At 37.7% G+C, this 20044-nt stretch overlaps 1 pseudogene; it reads left to right on the forward strand.

The window, feature by feature from the left end:
• Nucleotides 1–18957: 18957 nt before the first annotated feature.
• On the forward strand, nt 18958–19157 carry LOC122232877 (annotated as a pseudogene).
• Nucleotides 19158–20044: the final 887 nt, after the last annotated feature.

Consider the following 20044-nt stretch of genomic DNA (forward strand, 5'->3'; position numbering starts at 1 on the left):
TACCAATGGCAGCTATAGCATAATGAATTGTATTTCTAAAACAATAAAACTTGAATGTTGACATTAATTCTCGAGGCATGGGCTGCAGAATGGATGTTGTGTTAGGAGGCATGAAAACCAATTTCATCTCATTGTACATTTGCCTCAGAGCTCTTGGGTGACCGGGTACATCGCTAATGGGCAGTAATATTTTGCAATGATTTTTTTTTTCTGAGCAGATCTCAACAATTGGCTTAAAATAGTCAATAATCCACATTGTAAACAGATGGGGTGTCATCTAGGCTTTGCTGTTCCATTGACAGACCACAGGCAGAGTAGATTTAGCATAATTTGTAAGTGCCTTAGGATTTTAGGAATGGGAAATGAGTGCTGGCTTTAACTTAAAATTACTAGCTGTAGTAGCCCCTAACCAAGAAAACCAGCCTGTCCTTTGAGGCTTTGATGTCTTTCTAGCTATAAAAGTTCTATATGGCATCTTTTTCCAATATAAGGCTGTTTTGTCTACACTGAAGACCTGCCGTCTAGCGTAGCTACCCTCATGAATCATCCCGGCTACATTTTCTGGATGACTTGCTGCAGCTTCTACGTCAGCACTTGCTGCTTCCCCTTGAAGTTTTATGTTCTGTAAATGCATTGTTTCCTTCAACCTTATGAACCAACCTCTACTGGTTTCAAGGTTTTCTTCTGCAGCTTGCTTACCTCTCTCAGCCTTCATAGAATTGAAGAGAGTTACAGTTAGACTTTGACCTAAAGGAATGTCGTAGTCGGTTTGATCTTCTATCCAGACGACTAAAACTTTTTCCATCTCGGCAACAAGGCTGTTTCTCTTATTGATTTGCCTACTCCCTGGAATAGCCCTTTTAATTTCCTTCAAGGACTCTTGCTTTCTATTCACAACATGGCCAATTGTTGTGTGCAAGAGGCCTTGCTTTTGGCCTGTCTCAGCTTTCAACATACCTTCCTCACTAAGCTTAATCACTTCTAGCTTTCAATTTAAAGTGAAAGATGGGCAACTCTTTCTTTCACATACACACTTACGGACCATCATAGAGTTATCAGTTGGTCTAATTTCAACATTGTTGTGTCTCGGGGATGGGAGGCCTGAGGAACGGGAGAGAAACTGGGGAATGGCCAGTTGGTCGGTGAAGCAGACAGAACGCTCACAACATTTATCTGTTGACTTTATCATCTTATATGAGTGTCACTGGTGCTACCCCCAAAATAATTACAATAGTAATATCCAAGATCACAGATCACTGTAACAAATGTAATAATATTGGAAAAGTTTATAATACTGTGAAAATTAACAAAATGGGTTACAAAGACACAAACGAGCAAATGCTGCTAGAAAAATGGCCTGTCATGCAGGGTTGCCACAGACCTTCATTTTGTAAAACAGCATCTGTGAAGCACAATAAAGCAAAGCACAGTAAAATGAGGTATTCCCATATTTGATTTGCAAATATTTTCTCCCATTCTGTGGGTGCTAGTTTGCTCAAGTCTCTTTTGATGCATAAATTTTTTTCATATTCTTCACTGGAAGTTCAATTTGTCTATTTTTTATGTTGTTACCTGAACCTTTAGTGTCATAGCCAAAAGAATCAATGCCAAATCCAATGTTGAGTTTTTCCCTATGTTTTCTACTAAGAGTTTTATAGTTTCGCATCTTACATTTATGTCTTTGGTCATTTTGAGTTACTTTTTGTATATGGTAATAATGATCCAACTTTTTCATACTGATAGCAACTTTCCCCAGCAACATGTGTTGAAAAGACTGTCCTTTTCCTATTCAATTATCTCTGAACCCTTAACAAAAATCATTTGACCATATATGTGAGAGTCGATTTCCGGGCTCTCTGTCTCTATTTCCTGTCTGTCTTTATACCAGTGGCACACTGTTTTGATTACTGTAATTCGTAATAAGTATTGAAAATCAGACGTGAGTCCTCTATATTTATTCTAATTTTTCAAGACTATTTTGGTTATTCAGGGTCCCTTGAGATTCCATAATTTTTAGGATGGATTTTTGCAATTTCTGTAGGAAAAAAAAAGTCATTGAGGTTTGAAGAGGGATTACATTGAATCTGTAGATCACTTTGAGTAGTGCTAACATCTCAATAATTAAGGCATTCAATCCATGAACATGGGATGTGTTTCTGTTTATTTACATCTTCTTTCATTTCTTTCAGCAATGTTTTATACTTTTCATTGTACAAATCTTCCACCTCCTTGGCTAACTTAATGCCTAAGTATTGTATTCTTTTTGACATTGTAAATGGAATTGTCTTCATAACTTCCTTTTCAGAGTGTTCATTTATTTTATAGAAATGCAACTTATTTTTTGCATGTTGACTTTATATCCTGCTATTTGCTGAACTTATTTGTTATTTCTTACAGTTTTTTTTTTCTGGAATCTCATTCTATATATGAGAAAATAATCTGCAAACAGAGATAATTTTATTTCTTCTTTCCCAGTTAGGTTACTTTTTATTTCTTCTTCTTGACTTAATGCTCTGGCTATAACTCCAAGTGCTATGTTGAATAGAAGTGGAAAAAACTTGGTATCTTTGCCTTGTTTATCATCTTAGAAGGAAAGCTATCGGTATTTCATCATTGAGCATGATGTGTGCTCTAGGCTTTTCATAATGGCTTTTATTATGTTAGGGCAGTTTCCTTCCATTTTTAGTTTGTTGAGTATTTTTATCTTAAAAGGGTATTATTGAATTTTGTCAGTTGCTTGTTCTGCATCAGTTGAGATAATCATGTGTTTTTCCCCCCTTATTATGTTGATGTGGCATGTTATACTGGTTGGGTTTAGTATATTGAACCATCCTTGCATTCCAGGAAAAAATCCCACTTTTAATATGCTTCTGAATATTGTTTGCCAGTAATTTCTTGAGGATTTTTGCATGAATGTCCATAAGGATATTGGTCTGTAGTTTTATTTTTTTTGTACTGTCTTTGTATGTCTTTCATTTAATAGTAATACTGGCCTGAAAAATGAGTTTCCAATTCTTTATTATTTTGGAAAAGTTTGAGAAGGATTGAAGTTAGTTCTTTTGTAATGTTTGTGAGAATTCATCAGTAAAGTCATCAGGTCCAGGGATTTTTTTTTAATAAAGATTTTTTTTTTATTACTGATTCAATCTCCTTACTAGTTACAGGTCTATTCTGATTTTTTTGTGTGTGGCAATTTAGGCTTGCTACATTTTGTTATTCCAGAAATTTGTGCATTTCATCTAGGTTATCCAACTTTAAGTATAAAATTGCTCATGGTATTCTTTTATAATCTTTTTTATTACTGTGTAATCAGTAGTAATGTTCCCACTTTCATTTCTGATTTTAGCAATTTGTCTTATTTTTTTTATAATCCATCTAGCTAAAGTTCTGTCGGTTTTGCTGATCTTTATTCTCTGCTTAATTTATCTCTGCTCTGATCTTTATTATTTCCTTCCTTCTGCTAGGTTTTGGTTTAGTTTAGTTTTCTTTTGTTTTGCTTGTTCTTTAAGTTATACAGCAAGTTTGTTGATTTGAGGACTTTCTTGTTTTAATGTAAGCATTTATACCTAAAAATTTCTTCTTACACCCCACTCACTTCATTCTATAAGTTTTAGTATGTTATGCTGTCATTTCCAATTGTCTCTAAGTACTTTTAGATTTCCTCTGTGATTTTTCTTCTTTGATCCTTTGGTTGTTTTCTAGTTTTATTTCTGTTATTGATTGATATTTTGTTATATATTGATAAAACTTTATCCTTTTATGGTTGAAAAAGATACTTTGCATGATATTTATCTTTTTAAATCCACTGAGACTTAATTCATGTTCCAATATATGGTCTATCCTGAAAATGCCCACATGCACTTCAGAAGAATGTTATTGAAGAATGTTGTTATTGTTAGGTAGAGTGTTGTATATGTGTCTGTTAGGTTTAGTTCTTTTTTTGTGTTGTTTAAGATCTCTATTTCCTTACTTATCTTCAATCTGGTTTTTCTGTCCATTATTGAGAGTGGAGTATTGAAATCTTCAACTATTATTATAGACCATTTCTCCCTTCAGTTCTGTTTTTGCTTCATATATTTTGGTGGTCTGTTATTAGGTATGCAAATGACTATGATTGTTGTATCTTCTTATTCTGAAACTTGTATTCACATGTAATGTGCTTTTGTCTCTTGTAAACATTTTTTATCTAAAGTCTATTTTACCAATCTTAATATAGGCACTCCTGCTTTTTTTGTTAACTGTTTTCATGGAATATCTTTTTCCATCTTTTCATTTTCAGTCCATTTGTGTATAAAATGAGTATATAGTTCTGTATTTTTTAAAGTTTATTTTGATAGAGAGAGGGAGGGAAAGGAGGGGAGGGGCAGGGCAGAAAGAGAGAGAGAGAATCACAAGCAGACTTTGTAACATCAGCACAGAGCCCAATGTGTACCTCAAGGTCATGAAATGTGAGATCATGACCTGAGTCAAAGTCAAGAGTTGGATGCTTAACAAACTGAGCCACCCAAGTGCCCTGGGATCATGTGTTTTTATCCATTTTGCCAATCTAGGCATTTTGATTGGAGACTTTAGGTCATTTACATTTAAAGTAATTACTGCTAAGAAAGGACTTATTTCTGTCATTTTGCTATTTGTTTTCTACATACCTTACAGATTTTGACCCTCATTTCATACATTACAATCTTACTTTTTTTAGTTAATTTTTTGTAGTAAAATGTTTAAATTTGTTTCTCACTTCCTTGTGTGAAGTTATTTATATAGTTATTTGTGTGTGTGTGTGTGTGTGTGTGTGTGTGTGTGTGTGTGTGTGTGTTTGCTATGGGGTTTGAATTTAACATCCTAAAGTTATAACACTCTAATTTGAGTTTATAAAATACAAAAACTCTATTTAACAGCTCTATCCCCACCTGTTTTTATTACTGATGTCACAAACCTACATCTTTCTACATTGTGTACCAAAAAAACCATAAACTGATAACTATCTCAAATACATTAATCTCTGAAATCATGGAGAAAACAAAGTGTTGAGTTATAAATAAAGTTACAATAATACTAGCTTTTAGACTAATTTTTTTTTTTTTGAGAAATGCATTAGTCTCTAAAATCACGTAGAAAACAAAAAGTAGAGTTGGAAACAATTGTTATAATAATACTAGCTTTATAATTGCACATATATTTACATTTATTAGGATCTTTATTTCTCCATTTCCAGTTAATATTTAGTGTTCTTTCACTTCACCCTGCTGGACATCCTTGAACATTTCTTGCATGGTAGGTCTAGTGGTAATAAATTCACTCAGCTTTTATTTATTTGTGAATGTCTTAATTTCCCCTTCATTTTTGAAGGACAACCAGATAGAAGATTCTTGGTTGACAGCTTTTTGTCCTTTTAGAAGTTTGAATACAGCTCATGACTTCTGGTCCCAAAACTTCTGATGAGAATCTGCTGATAATTTTTATTGAGGATAATTTTATTGAGGATCCTTTATATGTGACAAATTACTTCTCTCTTGCTGCTTTTGGATTCCAAAAGTTTGACTATGTTTCTCATTGTGGGTCCCTTTGAGTTCATCTTACTTGGAATTCATTGAGCTCAAATGTTTATATTCATCTATATCATCAAGTTTGGTAAGTATTCAGACAATATTTCTTCACATATTCTCTCTGTCTTTTTCTCTCTTTTTCTTCTCCTACTAGGACTTCCACAGTGTGTATATTGATCCATTTAATGATGTCTCATAGGTCCCTTAGGCTCTGTTCATGTTTCTTCAATCTTTTTTCTCAAACTCAATAATTTCCATTACTCTAGCTTCAGTTCACTGATTCTCCCTTTTGCCTGCTGAAATCTGCCTTTGAAGTTTTCATTTCAGTTGTATTCAGGAGCTCTATAATTTCTTTTTAGGTCATTTATCTCTTTATTGATATTTCTATTTTGTTCAGACATTGTTTTCTTGACTTTCTCTACCTCTTCCTTTACTTTTTTGAGTATCTGTAAGATAGTTGTTTTAAATTCTTCGTCTAGTAGATCTACCATCAGGGTTTTTCAGGAATAATTTCTGTTGATTAGCTTTTTACATTTTAAATGGACCACACTTTCCTCTTTGTTTATATGCCTTGTGTGTGCGTGTGTGTGGGGGGTGGGTGGGTGTGTGTTTCTGTTTTGTTGTTGAAAAGCTGGATATTTGAACCTTATATTATGGTAACTCTGGAAGTCAGATTCTCTTTTTCTTCCAGGGCTTGCTGTTTTTCATTTGTTTTGTTTTCTGTTTGTTTGTTTTTTTTTAAATTTTTTTTAACATTTATTTACTTTTGAGACAGAGAGAGACAGAGCATGAATGGGGGAGGATCAGAGAGAGAGAGGGAGACACAGAATCTGAAACAGTCTCCGGGCTAGAGTGGTCAGCACAGAGCCCGACGCAGGGCTCAAACTCATGAACCGCGAGATCATGACCTGAGGTGAAATCGGATGCTTAACCGACTGAGCCACCCAGGCGCCCCTTGTTTTCTGTTTTTGATCTTGGTTGTTGTGGTCTGTCTCTGTGCTAAGGATCAGCCTACAGTATAAACCTAAGATCTTCTCAGGTCTTGTTGAGCCTGTGCCTTTCCCAGATATCCACAGTTTCTTGTTTTCTTGTTTTCAAACACTTTCTTGTTGTCCTCATATATACAATTGCTTTTCAATGTCCAGTTATTAATATCTGCCCCCATAAGAGAAAAAAAGAGAAAACTGAAGGAGAGAGGGATAGACACCGGCCCTTTAGGTCCCTTGGAAATCACTTCAACCGGAGGATCAGAGGCTTGCAACAATGAGAAGAGGTTCAACAACAATCACCACCTGCGTCTTTGCATTTCAATGTGACCAAAGCACAGATCCTTGATATTTGGAAGGCAGGGTCTCTTTTGGCCAATTCTGGCTCATGCAGTCTGTGGGCAGGTTGCTCTTGGAATATGTACATAGCTGCCTGACACATCTTGGGGGTGGGGCAAATGGATAGTTTCTACTATGCTAAAAACTAAAATTGACCAAAATTAACATCAATAATTCACAGTCCAAAACTATCCTGGCGTTACAAGCATTCAGTAGATGCCAGGGTTCCAAAAGAGTTACAGCAGACAGATTGTGCCAGAGTAATTTTTGTCTAAGTGAGGAGACAGATTCTGGGTCCTTCCTACTAGGTCATCTTCCCCAAATCCCTTAACTTGCTTTTTGAGCTCAACCCACAATGGTATTAGTTTATTTTAAAAGTAATGTTTACGTTATCATGATTAATGACTACATAGTATTCCATTTTCTAACCAGGGATGGACAAATTTCTTCTCTAAAGGACAAGGGGGCAACTGTTTGGGGCTTCACAGACCACATAAGGCCTCTACTGATGCTACACCTGCTGCTCCTGTGGCTTTTTCTTCCTTTTCTCATACCACTTCAAAAATGTACAATTCTTAGCTCAAAGCTCATCGTCTAGATATAGTACCAATTTTAGGGTAAGTAAGATTTTTCCTCATATTTGCCACTGTAAACATCACCATAATATGAAAGTAAAATAGGCAATAGCTATAGTTTATAGAATAGGGTAATTTCTCCAATCTTCTGCTTCCAGCATTTGTATGATTTTGGTGATAATTAGAATTTCCTCACTAAGTCAGGAAAAGTGTTTTCCTACTATTTCTAAATCTTGTGAACTGTATGCAAAAATGTTACAAGATGATTCGTTCAATGATTAATTCAACACACATTTACTTTGAGCCCAGTAAGTAACCTGCAACCTACTGGTAGTCTTTTTCATCAGCGGTTTTAGTAAAATGAGTCCTCAATTCATTTTTTTTTAAATTTTTTTTTAACGTTTATTTATTTTTGAGACAGAGAGAGACAGAGCATGAACAGGGAAGGAGCAGAGAGAGAGGGAGACACAGAGTCCGAAACAGGCTCCAGGCTCTGAGCTGTCAGCACAGAGGCCGACGCGGGGCTCGAACTCACAGACCGTGAGATCATGACCTGAGCCGAAGTCAGATGCTTAATCGACCAAGCCACCCAGGCGCCCGAGTCCTCAATTCAAAATAGAGAATATTAGTGACATCAGTTAAGCTGTCCTTGTACTGTATTTTGTAAAACATCTTTAACTCAGGGTGTATTTTAGTTTTGGGGCATTATAAACTTTTCGAGGAATTGGTGTCCACAAAAAGGAGGTAGAAAAAATGAAATCCGACATGTTGATCCCCTAAGTAACCTCTCTGCCCTTAAGGTAACTGCAAGTTACTTTCTGCTACGAGAATATTTCGATTTCTCCCTTCTACATTAGTCTGAAATGACCTTCTTGTAGAAGCCAGTTCGCAGGAATATTTGGAACAAAAGTGTCATGCTTTTGAAAGAAAATGTTAAGTTAAATTTGCTGCATCGTTTCAGCATGCTGACAGCATTGTTTTAAAAAAACATTTTTTTGTAAATTGTATGTTGAATAGAAAAAAAAAAAAAACAAGGCTGTTGGAATCCAAGTATAGTGACATCAGTGACATAGTGAGATGCAAGGTAAAAAAAAAAAATAGAAAATGGTAAATGGCATTTTCATTACTCATTTGATTAATGGATTGTGTCTTTGGGAATAACTTGGAAATGGGGAGTGGGTATGGAGTTGTTCTTAATGTCCAACACCTTGGGCAGAGAGTGGACTAAGGGATCAAATCTGTCCAGAAAGCCAGTGGCACAGACACTGGGTGTGTGTGTGTGTATCCTGTCAACTTTTTTAAACTTTTATATACAACTTAGGGTTTATATAGTTACTTCTTATTGTTGAAATCGAAAAAATAGAAATTGTCTTTTTTTTTCTAAATCTAGGTCCTTTAGGAACAAAACTCTAAACCGTAAATAAATTGTAAAATTTGAGAATGTAACCTATGTGTTTGCTATTCCTTAAGTTATTTTCGCACATCTGAAATATTTGAAAACTACTGAAGGGTCTAGTCATTGTCAGGCACTACTCTGCGTGCCGTGGATACATTAGTGGACAAAAACAAAACCAAAAGCAAAAAACAAAACCCCTGCTCTCGTTACCTTGCATTACAGTGGAGGGAGACTACAAATTGAAAATGAGTAAAATAAATACAGTGATAAGGTCTTTGGATAAAGATAAGGCCCTCAAAACAAGGAGTATAAATGCTTAGGGCTCATTGTCAAAGTAATAGCTTAGGCTTCACTCTCAGGGTGTATATGATATTTTTGACGAGACCTGAAGAAAGCAAGGAGGTGAACCTTGCAGATATAGAAGGGTGAGGACTTTGAGGTCAAGGCCTCAGGCAAGAGCAGTCTGGACTGTCTGAGCACCAGCATGGAGGGGGCAGTGCCTAGAGCATGCTGCATGAAAGAGTGACATCTGGGTATTTCAGGCCCAGACTGATGGTCTCATGGGCCAGATAAGGGTTTGGCTCTCAACAAGTAAGATGGGAAGTCACTAAAGGTGGATGAGCAGAACAAAGGCGCAGTCTCACTTCTAATGTGCCATCTGAGGGTTACGTGGAGAAAGCAGGCAAGGATACAGTCAGGTGAAGCACTTAGAGCCTTTTGAAATAACTCGGACAAGAGATAATGATGGTTTGGTACCTGATACTCATACCTGGAGTTGATGAGCGGCGCTGGCAGGAAAGATAGAGGAAGTGAGAGATTGACAGGAATCTTGGTAACTTTCTTGTTTAATTTTATTCTTTACTACTTAACGCTATAAAATAATCTACGGCAAACATCATAATTCGATCCACGTGTTTTTTCTTGAGATTGAGTAAAAAACAGGTATGTGCTATGTCTTTTTCTGTCCATCATTATACTGGAGGTGTTGGCCAAGGCAGTAAGAAAATAGAGCAACAAAGCTTTAAAACTTGAAAGAAGAAATTAAAATGTTATGATGTTACTGTGCTTGATATACAGAGAATGCAAAATATTCTAGAGATATTTTGTTAAATACTTAGAAACATATCCCCCAAGGGATATGCAAGATGCAACAAAGAAAACTATAAACTTGTAATGAGAGAAACATCTAAAGAAATATGGGGATGAGGGAGATACAAATCATGTTCACGGATTGGAAGTCTCCATATTTCAAGAGTGGTCAATTCTTCCCTAAATGATTTATAGATTCAATACAATCCTAATAACAATCTGAATACTTTAAAACAAGTTTCTGTTTTGTTTTTGGTGAATCTTAAAAAAACCTGACTCGAAAACTTAGAGGAAACTATAATGAACAGAAAATAGCCGAGAACTCTAGAAAAGCAGAGGGGAGAGGACCTGCTCCATCAAGAGTCAAGAATTAGCCCAAACTATATGGTCCTGTGTCAGAGATAGAAACACCAAGTGCAGCAGAACAGAAACAGACCTAGGTGTCTATGAACACTTGATTGATGATGAAAGCAGACAGTGAAACAGGGAGAGCAAGGTGGTCTTTTCAAGAAACGATGCCGGAACGCTTGGCTATCCATCCTTAAGGGAAAAAAAAAAGAAGAACTCTATCTCACTTCATTGTCAAAAAAATCAGTTCATATTGACAGTAATATAATATAGGATATCTTCATTATCTCCAGATAAAAAAACATTTTTTTAAAACAACAAGACTCAGCGTTAGTCAGGAAGACAAAAACGTTTGAAATCCATGAATGGCAAAATATAGAGGAAAGCCACGTTGTGAAAATCTATTTTTTGGCACATCATTAATTAACAAAGGGCTTGCACCAAAATGTGTAAATATCTTCAAAATTAATAAGAGAAAGGAAAGGAATCGAATTTTTAAAAAATGGCATGGGATATGAACAGGTACTTCACAAAAGAGAGTTTCAACAGGACTAATAGACCTAGAAGGAGGTTCTCAACCTCATTAATTATAGGGAAATACAAATTAAAACCAAAATGAATTTTAAAACTATCATAATACGAGTATGAGTCTACAAGATTGGCAAAAATTGAAATGTTTGACAACAGCAAATGTTGGTGAGGAAGTGAAGCAACTAGAATTCTTACAGTTAATGGGACTATAGGTTTATAAAACCAGTTGGAACACACTTTGGCAGCCCTGACTACAGCTGAGGATACATCGGCCCTTTTCTGTTCCTGGTTTCACAGTCTCTGGAAATGTGTGTTTAGGGGCTTCTGGGTGGCTCGGTGGGTTAAGTGCCCAACTCGATTTTAGCTCAGGTCATGATCTCCCGGTCCGTGGGATTGAGCTGTGGATCTGAATCCACGCTGACAGCACGTGGGCGTGCGTGTCTCTCTCTCTCCTCACCCCCCTCTCTGTTTCTGTTTCTCTTTTACTCTCTCTCTCTCTCTTGCTTCCTCCCTCCCTCCATCCCCCCAAATAAGTAAATAAACCTAAAAAAGGGAAACGTATGTTTATATGCACCAGGATACATGCAAAAGAATATAGAGTGGAATGTTCAAAAAAGGCCCAAACAGGAAGCAAATGCCCATCCAGAATATAAGAGATAAACACGGTGTGGTATATTCAAATTATGGGGTATTACATAGCATTGGAAATGAACTACAGAAACACAATAGCATGGACGAATCTTGAAAACATAATGTTGAGTAAAAGAAGTCAGACACATTGGAATGAACACTGCATCATCCCATTTGTATAAATTTCAAACAGAAGGTAGACATCGGGGCGCCTGGGTGGCTCAGTCGGTTGAGCCTCCGACTTCGGCTCAGGTCACGGTCTCACGGTTCATGGGTTCGAGCCCCGCGTCGGGCTCTGTGCTGACAGCTCGGAGCCTGGAGCCTGCTTTGGATTCTGTCTCTCTCTCTCTCTCTCTCTCTCTGTGCCTCCCCTGCTGCTCTCTCTCTCTCAAAAATAAATAAACATTAAAAAAAAAGAAGGTAGACATCAACTCGACATGTTAGAAATACATATGTAACACAGCTGTGAAGAAAAACAAGGAGGGGGGGGGGTCCCTTAAAATTCTGAAGAGTGGCTGTTGCTTGTGGGCAGGAAGGAGTGATGGTTGAGAACATCACCTGGAGGAGATGGTTATTTTACATCTTTGGCCAGACGTTCTGGGGCAGACTATTGCTTTATAATCACTTGCCAAGCTGAAAATTTGCCTTTTGTGTACCGTTCTGGTTGTTTCTCATATTTTTTTTTAAATGAACAACACAAACTGAGGCTCAGAAAATCAGAAAGTTCCTTCCGGGTGACCAAACTGGTTGACGACAAGGCTGGAATTTGATCACCATCTCGCCTGCTTCCAGGCAGATGCCTTTTCCAATAGAGCATTGGTTCTAAAGTTACTTTTCATGGACCGCATAAGGAAAAAAAAACAGAGATCCTTATGAAAACTGCACCTTACAGAATTTCATACAAAACTAACTGGATCAGAATCTTGTATGTTGGATCCATGAATGCGCATTTATCAAGTTTCAGAGGTGGCTGAGTCACAGTGAGGTTTAAAGCGATTGCACTAAATCATACTTACCTTTCCTCAAGAGGAACTGACCAAGAACCCATCCTCTCTGACGATCTTAGATCTTTCTCTCTATTCCAGGAAAGAAAATTATTTTGATCGTTAAAAAAAAGGGTGCGTGGGTGGGTGGGAAAGGTGACCGTATCTCCTGGACCCAAAAAAAGGAGTTTAGGAGCAAGTAAAAACTGCTTCTGGGATTCTGCGGTTAAAAAAAAAAAAAAAAAAGGAAACAGACAAGAGCAAGGGACTCAGTGTTTGAGGCCACACATTAGGTTTGGATTTAGCATGAGGTTCTCTTTTCTTACCAGCCTTTGTATGCAGTGCAGCGTTTCTGAGTTACAGGAGGAAGGTGATTCCTTATGAATTTCGTGTTTATTTTCAGATGTCCCCTTGGTGTTTCATAAATTCTCCCTGAGTATTACAGTTTACCTTGGCTATTCTGAGAGTAACTCTAGAAAGATCTATCAAGGGATAAAAACTAAAGAAGGCTTTTAAATGCTGCCTTCCTTCCTCCCATCAAAGAGGACTTCCCCCTTGATTCTCTCAGCGTCTTCCCCTCTCTGCACTTGCGGAACGGAGCTGCCCGACCAGACTGATTATGTGTGTCTGTGTCTGTGTGTGTGTACACGCACCCACACGGGCAATGTAGAATCTTGAGGAAACACTGTGGAAGCAGGCGTAGAAAAGAGTATTGTATAGAATCAGAGATGAATAATTTGTTAGAAGTACGGAAGCAGGTGAAAGGTGCCCGTACGTGGAGGACAGATCCAAAAGGAGTTCAAGCGAAAGCAGTTGAAGAATTCCAGGGGATTGGAGCTTAGCTCTGGGTTGAGTTTCTGTGATCACAGCACCACTCAGAGGCCAGGCCACCCTGGGCACAGCTTTCTCAGCAAACTGGAGCCAGAGCTTGAATGGGGAATCAGGACTCCCCGAGGCAACAGTGGGGTGCCCTGGTGGGACCAGAATTGGGGAGACAACACCAACACAGCGTGCAGTTCAGGGGTGAAGAGGTGTGATGGCTGGTGGCTGTCCTCCCCTGGCCACCCCGGTAGATGCTGCAGCCTAAGACCAGTCCAGCGGTTGTGAGGACCACACCTACGCTTGTTAGGGCTTCCCTCTCAGAGTCGGAGAACTGTTGGGTTTTGTGTTTAGCAGCAGATGAACAAGATGGCATTTTTACTTTATAGAAATACTGCTTTCACTAAACCACCTGAGCAGAAGCATCCTTTCACACCGACAAAATTGTCTTGTTTGGAGTAACTATAATAGAATATGCTGGATATTGTGCTCACAGCCAAAGAACAGAACAGTTTCTTCTTTATTCCCAGAACACTGGTCCAAAGCATAAGCAAACAATTCAGAGGTTGATTTTTATATTCTTAGATAGAGCCTCTGTATTTGTCCAAAAGGACCATCTTCTATGTTAATAGGCTCTTTCCAAGAAGCAAAGTTAACCCATATTATGTTCTCCAATCTGAAAATGATTTAGGATTAAAAATCACATCTAATATTCGTACATACTTTATAGTTTACAAAACCTTTCAGGAATATTTTCATGTATGATCCCCTTCTCAATACTGTGAGGTAGCGTTTACTATTCTCATGCCACACGATGCAAAACCTGAGCCTAGGACATGAATAAATTCGGCTGAGGTCACTTGAGTAGGATGTCACCAAGCTGGACAGGAACCACATCTTACTCTGGGTCCTCAGTACTTTAGCTCCCGACACACACACACACACACACACACACACACACACACACACACCTATTTTTCAGGGACATGGTCCTCAGTGTTCTCTTCAATGCCTGCCACGTCTTGGCATTTGGTTGACTGAAATGGTAACTAACCTAGAGGCACGAAAATGTCAACTAGGACTGGGACTTTAAAACGATCGGGCAGAATTGTTTGGACTTCTTAAAGCTAACACTGCCTTAAAACGCAATCACCATCTTAAACGGGATGGATAGCCACCATTATTTTTTCCTCAGTTTGACAGAAGGCTACCATTCAAAAGACCATTATCTTTTGTATTTCTTATAGTACCTACTGCTGCTGGTCATGGTAAAGCGAATGGATTTAGCAGACCAAGGCTCGGGTTCTGGTCCTGCCACAAGCTATGTTTCCTCATCACAGGAACACAACATCTCCGGGGCTGTGTTTACTGACCTGTGAAATGAAGGAAATAGCATCTAACCTGTATATAGGACAAATTAGATGGTACATGTGAAACTATGTTTCACTTGCGATGTGTTGTGCAAATACAAGGCATCATCAGTCAGCATGAAATGTGTTCTGGGTGACTAGCTGTGACCCGTGGTTCTTCATCAAGAAGATCTTAGTACAGGTGTAAGGACTCTTTTAAATGTCAAAAAAAAAAAAAATAGATCACAGGAATAAAGGCTATTTTGAAAGAGCCTAGAATTCCCTTTTGTAACTCAGATAATAAAAATAAGGCAGTGGGTCTTTATGAATTTTAAACACACAATATAAAATTGAAATCTGTGATAAACATATAAATTAACTTGGAATGAATATAGAAGGCTGAATAATTTTTCTGAAAATAGACTTCATAAGAGATCCTACCTCTATAGATTAATTTTACTGAAATGTCATATTGTTAAGTGCTAACCAATTTTTTGATATTATGAATAGAAAATCCAAGAACAATACGTTTGTTTTTCAAAAACAAAAGGTTCGGGTGTTTTTTTCAGTAACAAAAATACGAAAGCTGTAGATACCATACCATACCTGTGTAGCTATGGTGGGACAGTCTCACTTCTGAGATGCGTGAAGTGCAATGAACCTTGAGTGAATCACGTGGTAATTTCTTTGCCTCACTGCCAAATCTGTAAGAAGGAGAGGGAAGAGAGAAACTGAACTAGCTCCACAAGTATAATGTATCCAGCAACTGTAAAGTACGCAACGCAAACTGTTTTCTTGAAAGAATACGCTTGCCGTGGTTATAGGAAATTATTCATAATAGGAAAATCGAGAGTATTCAACTTGACCTTGTTTCCTGTGTAGTCCTACGCCCAAGAGGCTATCTGTACACTGAAAGCAATCTATGAAAACTCGATTTACTAAGTCTAAGTCAAGTAAATTGATCTACAGATAAGACCAAAAAGTGATAGTGCAGAGATATAACATTCGCTGATTTTTTTCTTCCCATCTTAAATGATGGTTTCTGCTTTAGGCCACCATATACAATAACACAAGGGCATATAGAAGTTTCAACCGCCCTATTTCAGGACTTCATCTCATTCTGTTGAGAAGTATAGCCAATGATTTTAATAAAGATAGAAGTACTTATAAAAGACATAATTTATACAAAGCTGTAAATAGCTGTACATTAAGTGGCAGGTGGACAGAACAAAGTTGACAATTTAGAATTATAATCTGAAATAAATAATAAAATTAGACAGTTAAAAAATAAAGGCCCCTATTATAGTTATGCAAATTATGGCATGAAATAGTATGAGAAAGTCTGGTTTAACTACAGGCTCAGAGGGGAAATGCCTTTCTTCCTATTTCCGTATCAAGAGAGACCTCCAACATGGTGACATTACTTGTCTCTTAACCCATGACCTAACTTGCTGGTAAGTGACAATCATTAATTCATGAATTGGGGGGAGCTGCGATCTTCTATAAATGTGTAAGTGCCAAAAGTCATTTGTCCATCGTAGGTCATTGCAAGATAGCAGTTAAGGGTAAGTGCATCTACTCTACAAAACCAAGTTCTTCATGATTACCTGTCCCAATACCCAGGTTCACAGGGGCTGGGTACAAGCAGTAGCAAGCCCATTGTAGCCCAGACTCAAGCGACATACTCTAATTCAGGTTGTATATTTAATGCATTTCCATCATGTGACTTTTTTCCGTGACGAAATTTTTCAATTTGTCTAAAGTTACATGGGCATTATTATCTATTGTGCTCCCTTAGACTCATAGAAACATGTAATATAAAACAACTTAAATATATTAATATTTAGCCAAGCCTATAGGTGATATGAAGGTAAAGAGTAATAGTGGTTTTTAAACATGTGAAGGGCTGTCTTTTAGAACAGGGCTTATTCTGTGTAGCCTCGGAGGGAAACATACTTTTACTAAATAGAGCAAAAAACATTTCTAGCAATTAAAGCAGTGGCAAAAGTATTCATTCCAGAATCTACCAAGAGCCAGTCCCAGTGTAAGTTACTAAAGACACAACGGTGATCATGCCCAGAATGTTGCCTCCCTCATGAAGTTTGCTCTTCAGAAGGAATAACAAACAGGTAATCACAACACTTGTCATGAGCACCATGTTAGGGAAAGTACAAGGATCTTACTGAACACCTGTAGTAGAGTGTGTAACCCAGTCTAGGGCATACGAGAAGATACGTGATTTTAAAAAGATTACACCATGGGGGCACCTGAGTGGCTCAGTAGGTTAAGCATCCGACTCTTGATTTCAGCTCAGGTCACCATCTCATGATTATGAGATCAAGCCCTGCACTGGGCTTAAGATTCTCTCCCTCTTTCTTTCTTTTCTGTGCCTCTCCTCACTCTCCCTCTCCCTCTCTCTCTCTCTCAAAAAAAAAATTACATATCTGTTTTATGAAGAAGAAAGGGTGGCACAAGTAAAGGAGTGATACAGACTGAGTACATGGGCATAGACAGAGGTGGAGGAGAAGCATAGAATATACTTCAAATATAGGATGAATGACTTTTCCGCCGGTGGGCTCTCCCATCACTGGAAGGTTTCAGAAGATGCTGGATGACTATTCAGTAACAAAGGTGTTATATATAAGGGCATGTATTGACTAATCATGCAGTAATCTAAAGGATACTGTTGCTTCTCGAATCCTTACTGCCCAGGTTGGCCAAGTGGACTTGAACTGGGGGAAGGTCATTACCCACTGAGATTGGAGGTGTTGGAAAATGTTCAGCCAAATGAAGCATAACAGCTGTGTGTTTTTTTTCCCATCTACCCAAATCTGGGGTGAATTTCTGATGTGCAGGTGGTGAGGACTGAGATCCGTATGATGAGATGAATTTTTTGACATATCTATTTTCAAAAGAATATTATGACTTAGAATTTAACATTTCCTAGAGAACATTTGGAGATAGAAATGATATTTATCAGGGGCCATTAGAGATAACTGGAGGCAATCTGCTACAGTTATAGCTGGTGATTCTGCTTATGGATATATACCCTAAAAATTTGTTCTTCAAATTTTCAGCTCTCATCAAAGCAATCTGATTTTAACAAATCAGATTAAACCAAGTGAAAACAAGCATCTCCTTCCATTCTCCACAAACCTCAAGCCCTATTCCCTGGAGATATTCCCTTTTAATTCTTTTGGCCATTTCTTCTGGCATTCTTCTAATATTTATTTTTCACTTGTCTCTTTTAGAAATTGTCTGTTGGCTTCAGTTATAATTGATACAAATTTGCATCCATTTCCGTCTTCTCAGGTTTAATTTCATCCTCTGTAAAAGGTAAGAAAACAGTAAGCATTGAACCTCTAGATCACCGTGGGGCTCAAATGAGCCCTGTCACTGTCACTGTTTCAATGGTTCCATCCACGGAACCATTCTGCAAAGACAACACCTGAAAACACAACCAGGCAGCAGGATATAAGGATTCTTAGTCTCTGGATGATCTCAAGAAGCAGAATTGTTCTCAACACCATTACATCACCAGTTTGCCACCAATTTGGGTCACTGATAGAGAAAATACGATGTTACCTTTCTATCATGTTCTCCTATAACCTGTAGACTATTATGTGATGAAGAAATGTTTATATTAAATTTCTTTGAATCAGTATATTTCAGAGTACCTTTGTTACACCACCTTATCCTATCTATTAACTATTGGAAACATTTTGTAAACTTACCAATGTCTAATGTTCACTTATAGTTTGCTCATTCACATAAAGTCATTCACAATAACTGCTCGTTCACTGTGCCCTACCAAGTTCCCATCCCAACTAAAATTTAGAGCAAGTCAGCCATGCAAATTAGCCCAGAACTGGCAATTTACTAAATAGGTCCCTTGTGGTTTTAAAGAGTTAATATAGCTTCTAAAAGCAGCTAACCAAGCCTGCTCAAAGTTTGAGTCCTGGAAGGACCTGGCTCATTACAAACTAGTACTTTTAAGATTTTGATAGTTGTTTTATAACATCCAGCTATTTGGAGGAGAACAGCGAAGGAGTTCAAAGGCAATTGGTTGTTCAATCTAGCAAGCATGAATTGAATAACCAAAATGCATATCTGACATAGTACATTTCACTCGACGGGATGAGAGCAGTTATCTCCTGGGAAAAGATTAAGAAATGGAGACTTTCGGGAAAGAGTTGGTTGCCAAGGCCTAAAGTAACTAGGAGGTTTTGTGGGATACAGAGAACAATGGCGTTAGGCAGGCGCTTAGGAATGCATGCTTTCCACCTTCATCCTGGAGTCAAAGGGAATATTAGGGGGAGAATTCCAGGAAACCAGCTGGTAGAATTCCACTTTAGAGAAAGGTTTATTTAGCTTTGCGCAGTGGCAGTATCGTAGCCAATGAGGTTTATCCGAGGCGCGATTATTGCTAATAGAGAAAGGTTTATTTGTCTTGCACAGTAATGGTACTTCTGTTTCATAGTGATAGCCCGGCATATGGAGTTTTGATATCATTATGGCACGTACCCCTAATACGCTTGATCTGAGTTTCTCAGAGACATTTCTAAAATGAAATAATCGATTTGAATTCATCAATCTCCCTCGATTATTTCACAGATATGTATGAAATATAGATAATAATTTTAAATATATATATATATATATAGAACAATTATGTGTGTGTATGCATGTATATGTGTGGGTTAGTGACAGTTTGCATTTCTGAAGTCTGTTGTCCAATGACTCTATGAAAATAAAATGATTATATTGTCAAGTGATAAATTTGGACATGCTAGCTGATACACATGAATATGTGGGGGCTGTAAAACTGGAATTTTATTTTATTTTATTTTTTAACGTTCATTTATTTTTGAGACAGAGAGAGACAGATCATGAATGGGGGAGGGTCAGAGAGAGAGAGAGGGAGACACAGAATCCGAAACAGGCTCCAGGCTCCGAGCGGTCAGCACAGAGCCCGACGCGGGGCTCGAACTCACGAACTGCGAGATCATGACCTGAGCCGAAGTCGGCGGCTCAACCGACTGAGCCACCCAGGCGCCCCTCTTCCTGGAATTTTAAATAGAGGAAGGCCCAGAAAAATCTGTGTATATAATTGGTATTATCATGTTTTTATATTACTTTATAGGAAGTACTATATAGCAAGCTACTATCCACATAAAATATAGGAAGTACTATATAGCAAGCTACTATCCACATAAAACCCAGATAAGGATAAGATAGTTGCTCTGGATTTATAATTAATACAAGTGTTACTTATCACTTTGTTTTTAAAGTTGGAATTCAACCTCATGTATATTTTAAAGAATCATAATTTATAAGGACAAGTGATTTATTATTTCAATAAGATCTATGTTCTCTGCCAAATAGCATACAAGAGAAGGAATCGTCTTTGGAATGCTAGCGTAACCCACATACTATCTGCCCGCTGGTAAGGTTCT

The sequence above is a fragment of the Panthera tigris genome, chromosome D3 (genome assembly GCF_018350195.1).
Source record: "Panthera tigris isolate Pti1 chromosome D3, P.tigris_Pti1_mat1.1, whole genome shotgun sequence".
Taxonomy (NCBI): domain Eukaryota; kingdom Metazoa; phylum Chordata; class Mammalia; order Carnivora; family Felidae; genus Panthera; species Panthera tigris.